This window comes from Carassius gibelio, chromosome B13, assembly GCF_023724105.1.
Source record: "Carassius gibelio isolate Cgi1373 ecotype wild population from Czech Republic chromosome B13, carGib1.2-hapl.c, whole genome shotgun sequence".
Lineage (NCBI taxonomy): Eukaryota > Metazoa > Chordata > Actinopteri > Cypriniformes > Cyprinidae > Carassius > Carassius gibelio.
This window is the reverse complement of record NC_068408.1, coordinates 20,885,963-20,904,474: the sequence shown is the minus strand read 5'-3', so window position 1 is coordinate 20,904,474 and position 18,512 is coordinate 20,885,963. Positions and strand designations below refer to the sequence as shown.

General features: G+C 37.1%; 1 pseudogene; it reads right to left on the bottom strand.

Moving 5' to 3' along the window:
* Positions 1–1,937: 1,937 nt before the first annotated feature.
* On the bottom strand, positions 1,938–7,932 carry LOC127969762 (uncharacterized; annotated as a pseudogene).
* Positions 7,933–18,512: the final 10,580 nt, after the last annotated feature.

Below are 18,512 nucleotides of genomic sequence, written 5' to 3'. Positions count from 1 at the left end.
ACTTCAACACAAAGCGTGGACTCATTAAGAATTGACAGACATGAATAATACTCAGACATTAAACAAGGACTCCGTACCACAGACTCAGACAGACAGGGTATAAAAACACGGAAGGATAATGAGGGAACAGGAGACAGGTGGGGAACAATCAATACTCAACAAGGAGGAAGGTGACCAAATAAGGGAACAGGAAGTGATAAGGTGACAGACACCGTGAGAAAGGAGGACATCTAGTGGAACCCCAGGGAACACAACCCAGACACTGTGACACAACACAGGTGTTACACACGCAGTATACTGACAAAATGTATACCCTGGCCTGAAGTATACCTTCAATGCACTTTAAGTTTCAGATGAAAAGTGCCTGTAAAAAAAAAGTGCCTGTAAAATGCATGAAGAAACAAATGGTACAGAAATCTTTGGAAAAGTACCAGTTGGTCAAGTTGAGAGAGTCTTGGAAAATAAAAGGTGGTAGCTGTGCTGTTAAGAGAGCTTTTAGAGCAACTAATCAGACCTTTGGGCTGCAGAGGTGTAGATGTATTGTCGAGCTGCCGTTGCTATGCTATCAAAAAGAACAGATGGTTCTGCACCCTATAAAGGGATAGTGCAAAGACACAGTGGAAAGATGGCAATATTTTAGCAAATGTCCCATAGGCCTATTAAGGGTGACAAAATAGGACTCTATAAAATTGAAGTTCGGTTCTTTTTTGCTTTCAGTTCTTTTTTTGCTCCAAAACAATTGGACATTTAGAAGAATATACAAATTTTAGCTCTTTTGACAATGAATGCTGATTGGACCCTTTATGTTTAAAAAAAGATTCAAAAGCACCATAAAAGTATAAAATTGGGTGATAACTCTATGCATGCGCTTTATTCCACATACCGTATGAAGCCATAACAAAGGTTTGGATTGAGAAACAGACCCAAATATAAGTATTTTTTCACTGATAATCTTGCACAGTGAGCTGCAGTGGCATTTTGGGAAAGGCGGGAAAAGCGATGTTCCAGTTCACAGCAGCTTTCTCTCTCCATTCCTGATGGTGAGAACCAATCTGTCAAATGTCCCATAAGTTTTGTTGATCGTCCAGTATTTAAAGATGAGTAGGCTTTTTTAAAAAAAATTATGTCCTCATATAGATATATATAGAGTTAATACGGACACAGGAAATTAAGCCTAGTATATGTGTGTGTGTAAATTTGAAGGTACTGGTGCATCCTCACGTTGTCACAATGTAATCATTTGCATGTTTTTTAAGCCTTGCCAATTAAAACTTTCAAGCCGTTCGTGTCATCTGCTACAGCTGAAGAAGAAGCAGTTTCAGGTTTCTGGCTAATGAAAACATCGAAAGCATGTATTTTGAGTTTTCTTTAGTTTCATATCTCCTTTAGTGACTCACATTCCATGCTGCACAAGAGTTGTGAAAATAACACTGGTCATCAACAGAAACGGTGTGATTTTCAAAAACTAGGTGCATCGCAACATGGACAGGGTGAATTTATGAATGCACGTGTGAAAGTTCTGTTACAAAACAATGTTGTTATGTATCCTCATGCTTTTTAAAGTGTGTATATGGAAATCCTTCACCTTTCCTAGTGGGATAAATTACCTGCGTGTCACATAGACTCCACCACTGCTTCTATGGCATCGCTATGAAGAACTTTTTGAAGAAGCTTTGTTTTTAAGAGTGCAATGTGTTACTTTACTAGTTACTTGAAAAAGTAATCTGATTATGTAACTAGCACTGCTTGTAATGCGTTTCCCCCAACACTGGCAGAGACTGTCTGTTTCCACCTTCTGTCATCTCTTATCTATCTTCCCATTCACACATTGAAAGTGGCGACGCTAACTACACAAACATGTGCAGTTTTCATTCAAACTGTCAGCTTTCTTTGAATGTTCGAGGCTTCCAATACATTAGATAAATACTGTAGCAGTAAATGGTAAAACTATTTGAGCTACAAACCAGTATTTAATTATGGCAATACATTTAAAACACATAAGAAAAAGCAGTTTGCAGTATCAAGGGGAAGAACAGACAACAAGGAGAGGTCAGATGTTAACAACTGAATAAGGAGGTTAATTTCTGGCAATAGTTTAGATTCTCAGAATACAGAAACACACCAACAAACTATTTTTTGATACCTTTATGGTGCTCTTGTTTTGGAAGATTAAAAGCTGCAGCTACATTCACAGTACCTGTGTGTATAAAAGTTACCAGTAAACAGTTCTTCTCCTTTTCTCCTTTTCTCCTTTTATGTTCCAGAGAAGACAGAAAAGTCATGAGGGTTTGGAATAACATGAGTAAATGATGACAGAATGCTCATTTTTGAGTGATTTGTTTCTTTAAAGCTCATTTCGTATGAATAGTTAATGTTTAGCGCTGTAAAAGTGCTAAAGCTTCAAACAAACAGCATACAAGAGTATTATTACAGTAGCAGGGATGAATAATTGAGCATGTCTATGTCTGACCGCATTCATTTCATGGTTGTCCTGAGAGGGGTGTTTAATACTCTGTGCAGTTGTCCAACCTGATAACAAAGCAGACGGAATTTGTTAATAAATATGTAAGAATCTAATACTGTTAAATTGCTTTTTGTTGCACACTGCTGCAGTCAGCCCCAAACTTGTGAAGCAAAAAAAGATGGCAGATACCGCCGAGGTTTGTCTTCAATCCTGCTTCTGGTTTCATCCTGGAGTTTCTACCGCTTGTGCTCAGACATGTCATATATCAGAGCTCAACGTCTGGTTGGAGGAGTCTGAGGCCTGTTTCGCACTCCTGCAGGAACCCACAGATCGGACACAGTGTAAACCATATCAATGAATGCGGTTCTGCTCTTTGCTCTCAGATGCACCTGTGCCCTTGCACTCAGTTAACCGGTGCACGGATCTATTAGAGTCACATGATTAACGCAGCAGAGCCAAAGGAGCTCTTTCATCAGGCGTCTGTGCTCCACGATTAAATTTGGAGAAAGCACGTCTGTCTGTCTCAACCATGATCTCAAAGTCATTCCTTCCCTCTGGACCTTTCCCACAGGACAGATTCATACGTCTGCACAACCACCTGCTCACTTCATCTGAACTCTCACAAGGCACCCTGAGCAGTCTCACACGATAACATTCTTCCTCTCCTCTATTAATGGTTTATAAAAGCAAACAATTAGCCAATAAATAGAATTTATTTCCATTAATGCTGCATCACTCTTCTAGATGTGGTGGGGAATGTGGGACTATGCAGATGGAAGCCACAGGTGTAATCATCATCAGCGTCCGCTGTTGCCAGGAGACTGTGTCATTAGTTTGTCATTAGACTGCCTCCTGTGTCACTGCAGTCAGCGGGAGGTCAAATTACTGGCATGGGTCTGTAAATTAATGCTGGGACTCCAAGCGAAGCTAAAACTCATTATGGAGTAGAATTACAGCGAGTTTTAGCTTTTAATCTAATTTGAATTCAGTAAAATGTGAATTAGTAGAAGGAATGATTATTAGTGAAAGTAGCAAGTAATTAGATGTTTTGAATAGGCTACTAATGCATAAAATAGGTGTTTAAAAAAACTAACAGCAACATCATGTAATGGTCACTAGGTGGAGATCTAGATCAGACAATTTGAGTTACGACGGTGATACACATTGAGATGGTGGTTCTTAAATAAAGTCAAATAGCATTATTACACCCTAAACATAACAGACACCTTTTGCCAGTTTCACTCTATCTATCTATCATACACATACACATTCACTGAGAATGTAGAAGTAAATATGGATGTTTATTATTATTATTATAATATTTTTTTTATTAATGTTGCTTATGTTCTGTAAGCACTGAGAAAAGACAGGAGGTTGCTTTTTTATGATTAATAATCAAAAGCTCTGATGCATGATTTAAATGAATTTCACATTTTAAATCAAATAAATATATGCTATATTTTAATATTTCCATTTCCATTTATGCATTTAGCAGACACTTTTATCCAAAGCAACTTAAGGTGCATTCAGGCTATACATATTTTTAACAGTATGCACACTGCTTACAAACATGCATTGTTTAAACATGAATCAAATTAGAGGTGTGTGAGATTCTTAATTTTTCTTAGACCTTTTGCTTTTATTTTTCCTATGCATCTGCTTATATGATTTATCAGGAGTTCCAGTGGCATTAATTTATAGATAAAAAAAAAAAAAATACCAGACTACAATTAGCATACCAAAAGATATTCTTTAGTGCTTTAAGTCTATGGTGTGTTGGTCTCTGATCTGTATGTTCACTGAAGCAAAATGTATCTCATACAGTCTGCATCGGTGGCCAAAGATTAGTAGATGGTTGGCTTGATAAAATTGGTCAAATGCAATATTCTTCTTTACACTTGTTTATAAAAACAGCTCTGGCATTAATATGGTTGTGTGTGCTTGCGGTCTTTATGAGAATGCGCTGTATATCTGAGTGTCACAATGTGGTACTGTTGACATTGATAAGCACTGATAGCTGATGTTCAACTTGGGCCCAGCAAACATGCAGAGAACTGTATGGATGGGAAATGGTGGGTTAAAAATAGTCCAATTAGAATTATTAGACAATGTTGCAATGCATGTATAACACCCCCGCTCTCCCATTTAATTATGTCGAAAAAATATCTCAGTTCCGTTTCAAGGGAGGGAGGAAAACCCAAAAACAGTAAGTCAGCACAGTTTTCAGTGGAGGTTCAAATTCAGACTCTCCCTTTAATAATTCACACCCTTTTATAGTGCTTGCTTTGTTTCAAAAGAAATGAAAGCTGGATACTGTAACTCGGGCTTTATGTTCTTTACCGCTCGACTCAGTGTAACCTTAAATATAAAGCTTCAAGGCTGAATATTAATCATTTTCCTTTACAAGCTTTCTTGAAAAATAAATAAAGAAAACGGCATAGCTGCTTTTATGATTGCACTCGTCCACATTTGTAAATGCACCAGGAAAAGGAAAATCACATTTGACTCAATCAAAGACTTGTCGGCTAACTAGTGACCGGCAAAAAACTCATGCGCACCAAAACGAAAATATGCAATGAGATAGTGCTCATTAAGATGTGAAAGCAGATCAGAAGGTTTCTGGTGGTTAATTGAATTAATCAAGGCCATTTGACTGTAATTTAACAGACATTTATGCCTCAATTTGCATTTTCTTTCAGTAATGCACAGACTGTGTGTTTGAAGGCACACTAACAACCGCAGTGGTGTTTACAGAGACGTAAACAAATTCCTCTGTAAACAATTAAGAATTAATGCTTCACTCTAGGCCTAGAAATGCCATAGAGTGCTGCTCACTTCTAAAAAATATTGCATTCCTGAATGAACTCCATCCAAAACATGGACCTGTAATTTTAGTTTTTTATCTTCCCGGGCCTGTGTGCACACTAATTGTCCATATTATCCCTGACAAGAACAGTGTGATGACATTTTGCAACACCATTGGTAAAAGACTCCTCAGGCATTTTGATAAACCAGTGTTACATGATCCGTGAGAGCGGCATCCCGGGAGAAACGAGAATTCACCAGGAATGTGCAATATTCACGCTCCTTCACGTTTCCATAATATACTAAAAACAAGTGACGTGTTTTGTGTTAACGTCAGCGCGGCTATTCCGTTTAATTAATGCTCGATCCGTAATTTATTTGTTCTCGCGCTCTTTCGCTTGAGGTCCATTCAGTGGAGGAGCTCTTAATGAATTAGAACATCTTTGGTGCTTGGAGATGAAAGTATTTTTGGCAGGGATATGGGTATTTTTAGTCCAAGAAATAATTTTCTTCAGAGAGAGAGAGGGAAAGGGGGAGAGAAAGACAGAGTGAGAGTGCCATGTTGCTGAAATCTGGTTATTAGTCTGCTTGTCTGCTCCCTCCTTCCCTTCACAGGCCCTGACATTATTTAAATAGCCGCACACCCATCCCATGGTGCCCAGCCGTGCTCCAGAGTGGCTAATTTGGGTAAGCCTCATTCATTTAGAAAAAGAAACGTAACTGTATATTTTAGAAGATGACATGAGAGAAGGGAAAATAAAGGGTAAAAGAAAGAAATGAAGAAGGAGTGAGAGCAGCTGCGGTGGAGTTTGTTAGTCAAGCCTACATACTGTCAATGTATAAACCTGGGTTATGGTTTCTTCAAAATTATAATTGGTTTTAAAGCTTGCAAGCCCCATCCACCACACGCCAAACTTGACTTTCTTTCTTCTGTGGAAAATAAAGGTAGACATTTCAAAGAATGTTGGGGTCCAAACAAATTTGAGCCTCACTGATTGTATGAATTTCAGACTTGACTTTTAAGTTTGTCTCGATTAACTTTCTATGATATTTATTTCTGTGCTATTTGTGTTTATTTTCTTTTTGGTCGGGTTTCTTTTTGGCTGCGTGCTGTTAATTAGGCAACAGACCCAGGATGGATGCTGACCTGCAATGACACCTGGGACTGTGAAAAAGAAAGTGGGAGACTGTGAGTGCAAGTGTGAGAAAGAAAGAGAGAAACAGAAAGAGGGAAAGACAGCAATGATTGCTCAGATGATGCTTATTTATTTCCTCTCTAATAAGGGGCCCACTTACAGGCCTTAAAGGGCCTTTTACTGTCTAGTGCATTTAAGTATTATAGGGTTTAAAATCAAGATTTGAATTATTATTATTTTTTGGAAACAAAATGCACTGGCATTCATCTTGATGTCTCCCTGCAGTATGCCAGCGTTATTAAAGGTTTTCAAAAGAAAGTTTTGGGATGTCAGATCTTTCCTTCTGTAATGCAGACTATTTCTACAATCCTAAAAGTCAAGGTCTCAAACTGAGATTTTCATATTTTTATGCCATAGATCCATTTTAGGTTCCCCAAAGAATGCTTAAGTAAACAGTTTTTAGAAGAACAATTTATTTATTGTGTAAAGAACATTTTAATAGCCTAATCTGAAGAACTTTTTCCACTGTAAAGAAGCTGTTATGAAATGGTTTCATGGATGTTAATGTTCTTCATGAAACCTTTGATGCCTATAAATAACCTTTATTTTTAATAGTATAATGCTAAATTATTCTTATTTTTAAGTTCACCCAAAAATTTAAATTCTGTAATTAATAACTCAACTTTAATGCCATTCCAAACCCATAAGACCTTTGTTCATCTTTGGAACAGAAATTAAAATATTTTTGATGAAATCCGAGAGCTTTCTGATCCTCCATAGGGATCAATGCAACTGAAATATTCCCGGGTCCAGAAAGGTAGTAAGGACATTGTTAAAATAATCCATGTGACATCAGTGGCTCGACCGTAGTTTTACATTTAGTTTTCTTTGTGCAAATTAAGTATTCTTGTAGCTAAGTAAAATTATGGTTGAACCACTGATGTCTATGGACTATGTCAACAATGTCATTATTACGTTACTACTTACTACTAAAGGGGCTATATGTACAGTAGAATTTAGAAAATCTTGTTATAAGCGACACAGATGGCCATTAAGTGAATTGCAGCCAGCAAGATATGTGCACATAAGATGCAAGAACAGACTGAACGTGACTCATGGTTATTACAGTTTTGTTTTTGTTTTTGTTTTTTTAATGTGAAAATAAGTTGGAAATACTTTGTTAATTAACATCCCAATACCGTCCTGAGAGCATGATATGAATATGTAAATATGCACTGCACACTTTCTTCACAATAACAAAATAAAAACACAACAAAGATGACGCCGGTGAGAAGACAGCAGTAAAGAAAGTATCTGATTATCGTGATATGGATATGTTTGCACCAGCTCTTCGATTCCCCGACATCATGTATAAAGTATATATTATAAACTACATTTGAGACTATAGACTATGTGACTATTTAAGTCTATACACCGTGTGCATAATTATTAGGCACATTGACATTCTGATGATATTTTTTTCCCAAGCACATTACTAAATTCTACATCAATCTTAATAACTACTATTAATTTTGTATTTAATCATTTAAAAGTGATATATAATTGTCCATGAAGACTGGAAGTGAAAAACTCCTTATATTCAGGTGTGCAGAATTATTAGCAATGTTTTACTTTATGATAAAATGAGCCAAAAGAGGTTTAACTCAGACTAAAAAGTCCCCATGAGAAACATTCAAAACTAATGCAATACAGAAATTGCAAAGTTAAGACATGACCACTGGAGAGCAAAATGCTCACTGGCTCAGCAAGGTAAAAAAAAAAAAAAAACAGGTGGAGATGAAAATGAAGGTTAACTGCAAAAGATTTAAGAATTAATGTGAAGAATTAAATGTAAAGCCATCAGGAACCATTTAGTCTCCAGTGCCACCATTTTGCTGAACTACAACCAACCTGGAGCCTCCAGAAGTGCAATGTGCCAGGTTCAGAAGAGGCTTGGGTAAAAAATGCAAGTTTTAGGAGCTCATTTTTAGTCTGCAAGACAGCATAGGAGATGGAATCTTAATATCTCCATAATGTTTGCCAAAACAATTTGATTTCTTTACTAACACGATGTACACATGCTTATTGAAAGTGAATATTTAGCCATGTTTATGCCACATTGCCGTGGGTTTCTGCCCCAAGCAGTGGCCTCACCAAGGCTCGCAAGTCTGAGTGATCATTGGCCTTTCTTCCTCTCCCGTCTCCCGTCTTCCCATGCCCTGCTGGCCTCAGCAGCATCACTGCTCATCCAAACACTAGTCATCCTATGAAACCCCCATGAGCACCTGGGGTGAGCTTGTCCTGCCAGTGTGGCCTTTGGCAGCTTCTGTGTGCTGCTTTATCACCCCCCCTCTTCCTTGCTCTTTGCCTGTCACACTCAATTAGCCCAATGAAGTAACAAATCTGCCGCTCCATATTTTTCATTAGGGACTGAGGGAGCGGACAGATATCAGTGAGCCATCATTTCCCTCAGTATAGAGAAGTTTATAATCAGCATATTTATTTCCTCAAATGACAGTGTTTACTCAGCTCTCTCATTAGAAATCAATGCCGTGTTGGGAGTAGACAGCTCCAATGAAAATCAGTCAGAGCCAATTGACATTTCTGAGATAGAATAGTTGGGCTTGTCACACGCGCATAATCAGAAACAACAATTTAAAAGGATCAGAACCAACAGCTGAGAAGCTGTGCCAAAACATGGGAATAGGAAATGAAAAAACAAAAGGGCTCAGAGGCGCACAATGAAACGCGTGGGGGTTCATATTCACAGACCCTTTTACTGGAAGTGGTTTGTACGGGCAAAAAACCAGACAATAGCAGTAGCCTGTCAGGAAGCTGAAGGGTCTCTAAGAGATTACAGCCAAATGATGTTCCCACCTTAAGGCGAAGGCATAATAGACATTAATCTTATTTGTGAATTAGTCAACCCGGTCGTGATGGAAAGAAATGAACCTGATGTGTTGTTAAACACCATTGCTGCACTTACACATTGAAAAACACAAAATCTGATTAATCGGCAGAGAGAAGTTCAGCTGCAGAGCACTTAAAATGCATAGCAGCAGCAGCAAACTTATGAATAAATAAAATGGGCAAAACAATAAAACAATGAGAAATAAATGCAGCAGACAAAAACTCTATTAGAAGTCATTGAAAATATATTTAAAAAAAAATAATAATAATATATATATATATATATATATATATATATATATATATATATTATATATATATTATTATTATATATATATATATATATATATATATATATATATATATTGCTTGGAAAGCAATGGCACAAATCTATGAGTTTACTTCCTTAATGAAAACATCTGTGTTCTCCTATACATATTTGTAAACAAGAAACCTTAACAATAAATAACTGATACCGATTTTAACAAAAAAACTTTAAAATAATAAAACAGATAGATAGATAGATAGATAGATAGATAGATAGATAGATAGATAGATAGATAGATAGATAGATAGATAGATAGATAGATGATATAGAGATAGATATAAGGTGTGCAGGTTTTCCATGATTTTCACCTTGTAGTTTCATGACTTTGAGCACAACAGTGATGTAAAATTAAATGATTACCTTTCTGAAGCCATAATTGTGTCCTGACATTTATTAAAATTGATTAATTTGCCTTCAAATCTCAAATGCAATTATTAACAGCCAGAAACCTTTAAAAACTAAAATTACCTAATCAAACTTGAAAAATTGCCCATTTCATAGTATGAGCATGCATTACTTGCTCTGTGGAGCTGCTACCAATTAAAATTCTATATCACGGTGCATCTTAAACCTCAATCTACCAACTGTTTGGGCTTTATAACAAGCATCACGTTATTGCAGTATGTTTACACATCAATGATTGATCTGTCCTAGTTATTAACAGTTTGACAATTTGCAAATAATTTGACTGTTTGCATAGGAGTCACTGGTTATTAGTTTCCTCGCAGCTGTGAGATGAGTGGGGATGGTGATAGTGTCCTCACTGGAAAGATCATGCTCATTGAAGCTTGTAGATATTTTTAGACCCGTCATTGCCGAAGGTGGCAAAGAAGAGAGGGCTTCTGGATCTGGCTGTCTGCTGTCTCTCCCCTCTTCTGCAGCTCCTGTTTCTCTGTGTTTCAGACCGTGCTATAACTCAACCAAGAGTTTCAATTAAGAAATAAAAGGCACCATAAGGTAGGCAACACAGAGGGTAATGGACTTTCTCTGTTGCTTTGTAAAAATGAGCCTGTCCCTTGTGACTTACGAGATTCCATTATTAGACTGACACACAATTGCAGAGGCAACCTGTTTTCATTCCCTAAGACTGGTTCGAAATTACCTGGGCCGGAGAAGCCAACTGCAACAGAAAGAGACATTTGAGTAAATGCCTCCCTCTAAGCACCTTAATTGCTGTCAATTGTCTCGACACTTAATAGAGTCTTTTTAAAAATGGGGCAACATTGGGCCTTAACTGCTGCTCAGTGCTGCTTGTGTCTTCACAGATGCAAGCAACAACTGATGCCCTTTAAGACATGATTTGGAGTCGTGATAAAGAAAATTTTAAGGCATAGTTCATCCAAAAATGAAAATTATTTAATCACTTCCCCACCGTCATGTCATTCCAATGGTGCGTGACTCTCTTATGCAGAACACAGAAGGAGAAATTTGAAGAATATCCTGGTCACTCTTTTCAATATAATTGTAAATGAGGACTGGGGCAGTCAACTTCCAGAATGGCAAAAAAAAAAAAAAAAAGCATCATACAAGTATTACATCTAGTTATGCAGACATCAGTATCAAAACAATGCTCTTCCAGGTTGAACCAAGACATGCTCTGTATTCAGGTCATAAGTTTTTGAAGGTCCTAAAGCATAATATGGTAGTAGATATTTAGGAAGCATGCTAAGTTCACATATCTGTTTCCCTAAAAAACAACACTACAGCCATTTATTCTACATTGAAATGCGTGTCCTGTGTCGGAATCTCTGTTTTTGTTGTGGTCTGTGTGATTCTGCTCACTGCCAATTTACCCAATTACATTTTGACATCCTGGGTTACCATTTGGCAGAAAACACAGTGTATTGCAGCCTTGGAAGCCAGCAAACAAACTAGGGTCAGAGATCACAGATTTTACCTGAGGAGTCTGAGGAGGGGCTGGAGAAACATTTCTCTCCAATATTTTGAATTTGGACTGTAGAACTCATTTCAACCACTATCGGTCAATATTACATACAGCAGCTTTATTGCAATCTTTTACCATCATGTGAAATTCCCGATTACATTGATTCCTATTAAAATGACTTGATTTTGCCTCGATATAAAAATGCATTTGTAAAAATATGCATTTGTTGATGCAGCCGTGCCATTTTTTAAAACTCAAGTAACAAGTAATTATGCAAAAATTAGGATTTATTATTCAAAACTGTGGACCTGCAAATCAGATTTTGTGTGAAAATGAATAAAAGGGTTTTAATAAAATACTTTTAATTTGAATGAAAAGGAGTTTTACTGCCTCTAGTGTTCATTTCAACTGGAAACTGCAGCGAATCGTATGTACAGGTACGTTTTTTGAGTTTCACAGAAATGTATGTAGAGGCACGTACTTCTAATGAGCCTATGTTGAAAATTCACCAAACAACAGCAAATGTGAGTGAACTTAAAATATTTGTTCAGTAATGAGAGAAATTCATGAATGGTTGATTCCTCTGACTGATTTATCAGCAACTTAAGTAGTGAAAATGTCTGTTTTTCACTCATGGCTTCAGAAGACTTGGAATGCAGCACACATGCCTTAAGAAATACTTTTATGAAAAACTTTTTGAACCTTGAATGCTTTAGCCCTCGTTATTAATATTAGGATAGAAAAGAGCAACCAGTACTAAAAATTCTCCACGGACAAAAGCAAGTCATATGAGTTTGAAAGGAAACACGATGGTGAGTAAATGATGACTTGATGATTATTTTGGGGCCGAGTTGATCCCTCAAGTTTCACAAAGAGAACTGAATCTCTGTTTTTCAGAAGCTTGCATCAGTTAACCTTACAGGGTCCCTGTTAGCAAAGAATTGAACAATCCCAAGGATGAAAAAAGATACTCAAATACCTGGATTTTAACATTCCTTGAAGCTAAGAGAACAGGGTGGTTTTTCTTTATGTTAACATGACCTCACGCTCAGACAGCTTGACATCTAGTTATGCAGACATCCGTATCAAAACAACGCTCTTCCAGGCTGAACCAAGACACGCTCTGTATTCAGGTCACAGCGGTGAAGAGAGGAGACGAGGCATCTCCCCCAGCACGCTAACTCCAGTGAAAAAGAGGATGAGCAGGATTAGCCTTCTCCACCCAATCACTCGCATCGCCTCCAACCACACGCGAGCCGATCAATAACACACTCACAGAGAGACGCAACAGGTGGTTGGGACAACTTACGAAAACAGATAGCCAATATTCATCTGTTTCCCCCGTCTTCTTTTAATCGAGGGACTGGCATGTCTTCTCTTGTACTATCTATCTCTTTAGGCGTGAGCTGTGAAGTGGAGGATGATTGAGGTAGAGGTGTTTTTTGGAGGGTGCTAGGCATATCACCTCGTCTCGGACCACATCACACCTTTTTAATGCAGCGTTTCCATCTGTCGCTTGTGCTGCAGGCTGCTGACAACAGTCTGACCACGAGCACAGACACACAGCTGGCGCTACTGGACCGGAGAAAATCGGATTCTCTGTTGAAATCAGGCATATCGGTTTCACTGGTGAATTTCCAGTACAGTATAACGTCTCTGGGGTTTTTTTTTTGGGGGGGGGGGGGGGGTCTTCTGTTCCCGGCTGTTGCTGTGCACAGAAGTGGCCCCGTTTTTTTCTACTGTGCGAAGTGAAATAATACCTCACGTGTCGAGACAGACCAGCAGGTCGGCGCCTCAATCGCATGGTGTTTGTTTTGACAAACAGAGGGGTCTGCTTGCTATTCTTGTGTTATCGTTCATCTTCCTCTGCTAATTACTTGCTTGGACTAGTTTTGCTGTTGAAAACTGGACCAGAGTAAACAAGCCCGAGGAAGCACCGCAAGAGCAGCAGCATCGTGTCATCCCAGATGAGCTTTAGTTGGAGGGGAATGATGGTGCCATGAGTTAATCTGATGACTAAATGTAGAGTAGTTTGACAAAATGTTATACAATAGCTCGTCACATGATTACCATGGTCAAAAAACTGAAATGCACCTGGAATTTATAGGCAATACTGGAAATGTATATTGATCACTGAACTAGAAATGTCTTTACTATGCAGTTAAACGAGATTCAAAAATGAAAACAAATGGACATCTGGTTAAATGCGGTGCAGTGGTGCACTTTACTTGTTGCCTTTACACAAATGGTCTTGTTAGGGGTTTCAGAGAAAAAAGTTGATAAAATGTCAAAAATAATTCATTATTATATGTTTACATGTACATTTGTTGATTTAGCAGATGCTTTTATCTGAAGCAACTTACAATTGAGGAATACAACAAGTGAGTCGTCATAAAGAGGACAATAAACACAGGTAGTGTCATGGTAAAAAAGTCTCAGGCATTTATAGGTAAGTTTCCCAAAAGTATCGTAAGCCTAAGAACATTATAGACCCATTGCCACCAATGGAGTTACAGTCAATTTAGGTTTATGATGCTTTTGGAAAACGCAGCCCAGATTAGTACAAGCTAGACAGGGAGGGGTTAAGGAAAGAGAACGCAAAGTTTTTTTATTAATATTATTATTATTTAGGATGGAATCGAATGACAAGGAGAGTGATGAAAGAGTAGAGTTTTCATGTGTCACTTGAAAATTTAGTATATTAGGAGAGTATATGTGACCCTGGAGCACAAAACCAGTCATAAGTTGCACAGGTATATACCGTAAATATAGCAAAACCTCAATTACCTGTCCGTAATTTGGACAACTTTAAAGGAGATTGTCTCAATATTTAGATTTCTTTTTGCACTCTCAGATTCCAGGTTTTCAAATAGTTGTATCTTGACCCAATATTTTCTGATCCTAACAAACCACACATCAATGGAAAGCTTTTTATTCAGCTTCCAGTTGATGTAAAAATCTCCATTTCTAAAAACTGACACTTACGTAAGACTGGTTTTGTGGTCCAGAGTCACATATTTGGTCTTCATATTGTCATCTCAAGGGGATAAACATTGTAAAATTCAGAGAAAGACGTCAAATGAACAAAATATATATATATATAAAAAAGTAATTAATAAAAAAAAAAACATTATATATAATATATAAATAGTTTACATGTTTGAAAATGTCATTCTACATTCCAAAAACTGTTAAAAAATAATTGCCATGGTTGAGCCACCAGTTATGTTATATTTTATAAATCATATTTATTAATGTGTTGCTTTCAATGAACAGTTCTTTACTTGGTTTGGCTTTATACAAATGGTGTTAAGAAATAAAATTTATTTAATGCATAAATATTTAAACAACTAAAACAAATTAATTAAAGGGAAAATTCACACATTCACATTTTCTGTCATTTATTACTCACACCCATAAGACCTTTTTTCATCTTCAGAAAGCTCTTGGATTTCATCAAAAATAGCTTAATCTGTGTTCTGAAGATGAACTAAGGGTTTACAGGTTTGGATCCACATGAGGGTAAGTACTTAATGACATAATCGTAATTTTGGGGTGAACTAAGTTTAAACATTGGATCAACAATAATATAAATGTTATGAAATAATATATAATATATAAATAATATAAATTTATGATTGATCAAAACCATAGTCAAGATCTGTAAAAAAAGCTTGTGATATTACTTAAATACACATTGATTTGACTTACTCCTGATAAGACATCATTCCTTGAGCTGAAACATTATCCTGCTCATGAGCTGGTGATTTTTATTTAAATTTCTGAATGTTTCTCTTTCATAATGAACAATCACATAGCTTAATAAATTGGGTGCTGCGTTCAATTTTGAGACGCTGCTATCATTTAATTGTCATTTGTAGTGCTGTGTGTAAGAAGGCCAGAAATCAGAGTGTGAAATTTCCTCTTTATGCGTTTCGAAGCGATGTGGACATCTTGCTAATAGAACACAGCCAAACGCTTATTGTTCATTTTGTACCTTACACCAACACAATTACCGACAAAATCACTCAGTTAATCATTTCGCACAGCAGTTTGTGTTTCCTATGTCAGAAACTCAGCTATTAGGAATGCAGCTTGGTCCAGAGGAAATCAGCACAGATTGACAGACATGTTCAATGGGGTATTAGCCATGTATGAAGTAATCTGGCTACAAGCCAGAAATGAATGTCATTGCTTGTTAAGGGAGAAGCATTTACTGTCATTTGAATGACCAGGGGACGTTCGTATATTAGGGGAATTTTAGATGCAGCGCGGGGTAATCGGTTTTAGTTTGTGTAACAGATTCCCTCATTAAAAGTTCCCTTTGAAGACAGACGGAGTTGCTGGTATTAAGACACTTTGGGAATTCCATTTCAAAGGGGCAAACTAATTCAGGCTACCCTCGACTGTGTAGTCATTAGAGTTAGTTTTGATAATTGAGCTCAACTAGTAAGACCAAATAGAGCTGAAACTATCCTTAACAATAAATAAATGTGCGTGGGATATATAAAACTGGCCAAGCATCCAGATCTTTTGGCCCATTATAAGAGCTCGTTTTAAGGTCAACGCTGAAGAACTGAACAGGGAAATATAAAAGAAAGTATTCTCATCTAATAGATGGCTAGATTGATGCAAGAAAAGCCGAAGAGGGGTTAAGCGATACTGTGGGAAAGAGACACTTTAATGGCAATTGTGCACAGCCAGTAGGGAGTCAGACTTTACAAAAGGATGCATGAAGAAATCCATGATTCCAGAATTCCACTGAGCCCCACAGCTGAGACGTCGAGAGGGAGTAAGAGACATTGGAGGTGATCAGAGATAAAGAAAGAGATAGATTGAAGCACAGGGAGATGCCGGGGGGTGATCAGCTCTTCTGTCATGTATGTGCACTCATCTGGCTCCATTTTCCCACAATCCCCCAGTCTTGCCCGAAGGCACGTTTTGCTACAGGAGGGATGCACTGGTTGTCTGGCAACCCTGGTTTAAAGACAGGGAGCATGTAAACAGATATTTGAAACAACTTATGAACATTGGTTTCTGTCAAATCCAGTAACAGTTTCTTTTCAGACCCATATTTCTGCTCTGTTATTCATAATCTGCCCGTAATTATGTTGTGTAATTTTATGCTCTTTTAATTGATTGGGCACATTATTAACTGCTGATAAAACATCATGAGGGAAATATAAACCTCTCAATATAAACCCTCATCTTTAATCCCAAAAACTAATTGCTATTTCTATGCGTAAATGAGGCTGCTGAAGAAAATCCTGAAGATAGACTTTTAGCCGTTTGTTTGCTGAGAGTGGCATTGGAATAAAATGTAGTACTGTAGAATCTACTCAGCTAACCCGTGTTAGGCTCTTTGTAGCTTTCAGTTAGCGGCAGAGCCCTTGACATCAAACCCAGCTGCATTTAAGAGCTGCCATATGGCATGGAGGGATCTGATTGAATTACTTTGATGCAAGATTCAGCATGTGCATCTTTGATATCACACAAGATGTTGGTGCATATTATCCTGTCACATGAAATCGTCAACTTCACTTTGAGTCTCTCACGTTAAATGAATGATCAGCATTTTCAACACTGATTTGTTTTGTTTAGAGCAAATCACAGCAGTCATTGTGCGCTAACACTTGAACTGTCGCTACAGAAATTACTGGAGATGAATGTCTTCTTAAAAACATGAGTCATTTGTGCACTTGTTTTTAATTCTGACCTTTATTGAAAAGTACTGACCTTAATCAAAATTTGGTTGACATGCCCGTTAAAGGTCAGTTTTAAAAGCATGGTGCATACTAATGAAGAAATGCCATTTATTGTCTAAAGGAGTGCTTTATTGTTTGCTAAAACTGAAACTAAAAGTATTCAAGCGATTGAGGTAAAAGTATAAAAAAAATTATAATAATCCGGTTATTCAAATAATGATTTTGGTACATGAAATAATGCTTAAACTAAACAAAACAAAACAAAAAAAATTAAATGTTGCTTTGAAAAGTAAAATAAATGCAAGCTGATTCACAAAAAAAAAAAAAAAAAATAAGCACATAAGAAAATTATTAAATTTAAAATTTAAATGAAAAAAAAAATCAGTAATTCAATATATTAGTAAATACTATAAAATGCTAATTATACTAAAATGGCACTGGTCTAAAATCATGTTTATTTTAATTTAATAAGACAATGTTCCTTTTTTAATCCGACTGCATTTATATGAGCAATGGCAGTATGGAACAAGTCACTGTTGCTTATTGTTCAAGCACAGACACATCTTCCATGTATCTCACATCTCCATCAGTGGGAGGTGTGTGAGCTGACTGAATCATCCAGATCAGTGTTTCTCAGTCCAGTGGTCCTGGAGTAGCCCAGAACTGCACATTTTGACATTTCCACTCATCATCTCATTATTAGATGCTCCAAGACCTAAACTGGGAAGACGTGATTATTTAAATGCAAAGTATACCTACATAAGCTGTGATCATTATCCTACATAAAATAACTGAGAAACGCTGCAATGCAGCTGATGTCCCTTCCCATTTCCTTTCATGAACACCAGAATTGGGAGGATCTTTTTAGCTTCTGTTGTTTCTTCAGTGTGATGAAGTTCAACAAGACAGTTTCCTCAGGGCGGGAGTTTGATTCAGATAAGCAAATCCGAGCTGGGTATGATTCCCAGTATTTTACACTTCTGCTCTCATTGTAAAACATTTTGTCAGGTAACCTAAAAATGTGCTTCAAGTGGTAACATCTAAATGAACTGGCAGTAAAAAAAATATTCTGTATTTCAGAATCAATCTAGGTCATACCAACTAAACTTATTTTAAAGGGTTAGATTATGAAGACATTGCTGCAGCTATATGTAACAACTGTAGTTTCATATTTTCCAGGGCTCCAGTCATCATCTTTAAATTACATATTTATATGTCATTCTGCAGGAGATTTTCACCAGGGTTATTATAGGAAACTAATAAAAAAAATCCATAATAA